This window comes from Pteropus vampyrus, unplaced genomic scaffold, assembly GCF_000151845.1.
Source record: "Pteropus vampyrus isolate Shadow unplaced genomic scaffold, Pvam_2.0 Scaffold91, whole genome shotgun sequence".
In the NCBI taxonomy this organism is placed as follows: Eukaryota; Metazoa; Chordata; class Mammalia; order Chiroptera; family Pteropodidae; genus Pteropus; species Pteropus vampyrus.
The window spans coordinates 6,160,494-6,165,581 of NW_011888872.1; the positions used below are offsets into that span (position 1 = coordinate 6,160,494).

General features: G+C 41.1%; 1 long non-coding RNA gene across 1 annotated transcript in view; it reads left to right on the forward strand.

Annotated features, from left to right (window-relative positions):
- Positions 1 to 2,305: 2,305 nt before the first annotated feature.
- Positions 2,306 to 5,088, forward strand: part of LOC111742305 — a 99,139-nt gene continuing 96,356 nt past the window's right edge. Inside the window, exon 1 of the long non-coding RNA XR_002781260.1 lies at positions 2,306 to 2,481. This is a non-coding gene — a long non-coding RNA (uncharacterized LOC111742305). The remainder of the gene's footprint in view (positions 2,482 to 5,088) is intronic.

Below are 5,088 nucleotides of genomic sequence, written 5' to 3' on the forward strand. Positions count from 1 at the left end.
GAGCTTTACCAGTGTGGTTTCCAGAATCATTTTAACTTGACCTTTTCATGGAAATCACTTTCACAGGAACCTTCTGTGGGGAAGTGGCTTCAGCTGCTATGTGGTTTTGTTTTTATGGCATCCCAGTTCACAGATGAAGAAATTGAGGCAGTTCTTTTTGGGGAGATTTATATGTACTGTAAGGGCAGCAAATGTGAGATGAGGCTTGTGTTACATGTCTCTTATGCTTTAGGTTATCTTTACCCTGATACAGCTATGAATATTATCATTTCTCAGGAATATTTTCTACTAAGCTGATTTAGGAGGAATTAAAACTTTTTTTTTTTTCATCATGCAAGATAGAAATGTTGCTACTGTTGGGGAAGTATAATTAAAAACCAAATCTTCTCCCAATCCAGAAATCCTCTCCATGAAGTAGTAGAGAATAAAAACAGCCGTATTATGGAATATGCATCAAACCAGTGTGTGAGGCACAGCACAGGCAGTCTGCTAAGAGATTGGAAAGACAGAAAGAAATCTCACTCCTAAAGCAGCTAAGCAGATACAACCCAACACATACATGTGTCAAGGCAAACAACAACTAGTTCTCAACTAAGAAGACATATAATTCATCCTAACTGTACCTGGTAATTGGGATGACCATCTGTATTAACTTATTGGCTTTATCTAGAGAAAACAAACCTCATAGCTTTATGATAGGAAGCAGCTTGACAAATTGGAGCAAGGCACCCACAGAATTTAGATTTATACCTTCTCATGGAAACTGGGGGATAAGGGTGCTATTTACCTAGATATTTACTTTTAAAAGAGATGGCTCCCAGGTCCTGGAGAAAGACATTCCTAGATCCCAAAGCTGACAAAAGGCCTATGTGGTTTTCAAAAGGATTTATGTACATTACAAAGAGAAAAGAAAGTAATTATAAGTTTTCTAAAGAAAATTATGAAAAAGGAGGTGGGAGAAGTCTCCTCTATTATTTCAATAAGGAGAATTAACTCTCTTATTTTTAATTATTTGTTTTTACATTACTACTACTCACTACTACATTTTTCCCATGAAAATTGCCAGTAGGCACTAACCACACTAAGAGGAGAGGTTATGCCTTTCAGTGCCTTCCGGGCTTTAGCTTATGTTATAGGAGGTCATCAAGTATGACCACAGGCTGACTCTTCAGCTAGACCGAGGAAATCTGCTGCTCTTCACCCCCTCCCTGACCTTGGAATGTGTGTTCCCTCCACTGTTCCCATAGCTGGAGCCATTTGCAAGGGATCAGCCTTGAAAGAATAATGTGTTGTTGAAACCATCTGGACTGAATACGTGACCGAACCTAGTTAAGGCCTCTGCATGACCTGCCGATTCTGGTGGTCAGGAAAAGAAATCTGTCGGGTGGATGCAGAGATCTACTTGTCTTGTGGTCGCCTAAGACAAGCCTTGTAAGTTTTCTTACTTATTAAACCTGCCACTCACCAGTCTGGAGCCGTTTGCCTCTATCTTTGTCTCTCCTTGCCCTCTTCGTCCTGAGGCCACTTTCACATTTTATCCAGGAAGCTCCTGAGGTTTCAAACCAAGAGCATGGAGAAGAATTAGCCAAGAAACGTTCAAGGTGCAGAATCCTGGACTCTAGGCTCTAGTCCCAACTCCGAAGAGTCTAATTCTGTCTGAAAAAGAACTCAGGAATCTGAATTTTTAGCACTACTCAATGTGAAAACTTGAGCAGACGGAACTGAGCTCTGGAGTAAGACTGATCCAGCTTTGGGTCATTACTAGCTACACAGTCTCAGAAAAGTTACTTCTCTGAGCACCAATGACCTTATGGACAAGGACATTTACTTGTCAAGACTGAGTGAGGATGACAAGACTGAATGTAAAATGCCCTAAACAGTGTCCGGAGTATAGACTGTGCACAATAGATAGTAGCTGCCATTCCTGTTATTACTGTGTAAGCTGTTAACCTCAATTATATAAATTTTAGAAATGGACCTCAAACATAAAGTTGAAAGGTCACATAAACTCTGAGCTATCTGCAAGATTTAATAGGTGAGTCTTACTTCATGAATGCGTTAGATTGGACTTTTTTTTTTCAGGTAACAGAAATGAACTTGAGCTAGTATAAACAAAACAAAAGAAAATGAGACATTTATTATAAGGATACAAAGTATTGTCAGAATGTATGGATAGGAATTTGCTGGGTATTTGGGAGATCTTGGAGGCTGAGAACTTGTATTGGAGGTTCCTTTTTTTTTTTTTTTTTTGGTTTCTGTTTGTTTTTGAGAAGCTGCTTCATTCTCTCTCCTCTTTGTAGACTATGTTTCACCTTGGATATGAACCTGAGGCCCAAGATGGAGCCTGCAAGTTCTTGTCAACAACCACAAAGTGACAACCATGAAGAAAAAGCTGAGAAGCTGATGGTGGAGGAGGGAAAAGAGCAGCATTGTGGAGCCACCACGTCAGCCCTGGACCCCCAACGCTGGACTTTCAGAAATGTGAGGCAGATATACCTCTTTCTGTTTATGCCACCCCAAAGCTGGCTTTTCTGCTACTTGTAGCTGAGCCCTCTCCTTCCTGAAATGGGAGTTTGGGTGGTTAGAATCATATAACAGTCATTCCCAAATGGCACGGGGGTGGTTACATTTGTTCTCCTCCGGCCACAGAGGAGAAATTGTGTCAAAAATTGTTTTGGAGAAATTGTGCCAGATTCTAACTTGATTTGCTTGTAGTGCTTGACCAGCATCTCCCATGTCTGGAGCACACATGAATTCTGGCTGGCCTCTGTTAACTGAGCCTGTGCGTGGCAGCAGTCTGCTCCGGAAGGAGGGCCTCCCCTCCTCCCGTCATGACTGAGAGGCAGCAGACCATTTTTGCTGACAACGATATGTACCCCTTGTCCTTAAACTGTGCCCTGTCTAGGGTCTCACCTCCCTGTGGGTTTCCCTGAGAACTCTGCCAAGTCTGGTTTTAATGAGGAATGATATTTCACTAAGGAACCATTTTGTCCTGCCTAGTTAATTTTTCTGTTTTGTACTCTGGAGGCACTCGAGTCGAGCTGAGGTCACCCATACACTGTGTAGGAGGTGTACTGGGGAGACAGTACCAGGTTTAGGTACCCATTGTTCTATTTACATAATTCGTTAAACGTGAATTATTTCTTTCCCACCTTGATGCCAAGGGATGCCACTTCTTGCATAGACAATTATGTTTGCCTATTCATGGATGTTCTTGGCACCTATCTTCCCCTTCCCAAGCCACCTTGTTTACATTATAACTGGGGTTTGAAGGTCTCTGGCAGAGGGGCACTTGAATTCACAGACATGGAGTGGCTCACTCGATTAATAGGTAGAACCATGCCTGTGAATATACCTCCTCTGTCCTTTCTCAGGTGATAAGCTGTGTCAGAGCCTGCCGTCTCTGTCTGGGTGTGGCCATCTTACTCTTTTTCTTCTTCCGAAGCACTCTGTAGGGCTGCCATTGTCACTTGGGCCCTGCCTAGCAGGAAGAGCCCTAGAAGGGCCTGCCTGTGTTAAGCCTAAACCATATGCTTTAGCCCAGTTTAACAAAAATCTCTGCAATGGAAAGGAGGGGCACAAGTCCATCCCACTGTAATGAAATGGTTTTTTTTATGAAATGAAATTTTTTCTATTTTTTTCTTGTCCTGCGGGAGTTTATCTCCCTCAAGAACATCACAGAAAACAGAACCCAAGACAGGGTTTAGGTATCCTGAGTCCTCAAGTCAATTGGCATTTAATAATACCCCAAATCTTTCAAAGCTCTACAGCTTATTAGCAACAGATATGTCATCTCGTGATTACCTTGATTCTCTCTGTCTAGAGCAGGGGTTACAGACCCAAGTTTTAATGTTTGGAAGCTAGGCAGGTAACATAAATGAACAAAGCAGGCTAGAGGAAATCGTGTATCCCCTTGGTATCTCATGTTTCCCCATCTGTGATAGAGACGTAGGTACAGAGAAACATTCCTGTGTACTACCAGGAAAACAAGGTTAAGATCAATTATAAATGGCAGCTGATAATTGTCCTTAGTACTGGAAATACTATAAGGAATGCTGTGGACTGTGGCAAACTGGAGAGTACATGCTCTCTGTGGGAAGCCAGTTACTACTCATGTGGGAAGATAGGTTTATTATTGCCAAAAGTTCTATGTTTTCAAATTTTCAAATTTCAAAAAATGCTAGATATTTTTTGGGGGAAATTTCTGAGTTTGAAACATTAGCTGAATATTTAAACAAACAAACAGACAGACAAAAAAACTAGCCACTGTGCAGATCAATTTCAAATGTCTGGGAGCCACCAGATTGCAACTTTTGGCTCAGAAGATGAAGCTCAAGCCACTTAGCTTGACACATAAACTTCTTCATGATTCTATCTGTACTGCCTCTTGCCTCGTTTCCTACTTCTCTTCAGACACGCCACAGATACTCAGCACTACGCTTTCTACTTTTGCCTGGAGACAAGTTGTTGCTTGGAATGTCCTTCCCTGATTGGTTAATTCTGTAAATAATTTATTCTTAAAAATCCATACCAAAGTCATCTCCTATTTCAACTCTTTCACAACCTTCTTACCGCCTTCCAACCAGGCAGGAATATAGTGTCTCATTTCTTTGGGTCTTTTTTTTTTTTTTCGAGCAAAGTACATAGTCATCTTAGAGAATTTGCCAGTGTCTCTTGTAACTGTTGGTTGCATGCCCATCTTCCCAGCTCATTATCAATGCTGTGTCTTTGTGTTCTTAGGACTCAGCTTAGTGTTTGGCTCTGGTTCAGTGCTCAGTAACAACTATTTGACTAGATGAATAAACAAATTCACTGTACACCACATCTATGTTAGATTTAATTTTCTTGCAAGATATCTTCATATTTGTTGCAATAAAATATTCGTAAGTGTGACACTAATTATCACTTACGGTGGTGCACAGTTTGAATGGTTTAAAACGTAGCTAACCTGTGTTAGAAGTAGTTATGTGTTGTTGACTTCTCAGGATGATACTACTCATTTCCAAAGGAGGACATCTGAAGTGGCATCCTTACTCTGAGTTAAAACGTTAAAAGTTAATGCAATAGCTTCATTCTTTGTTAAGGGCT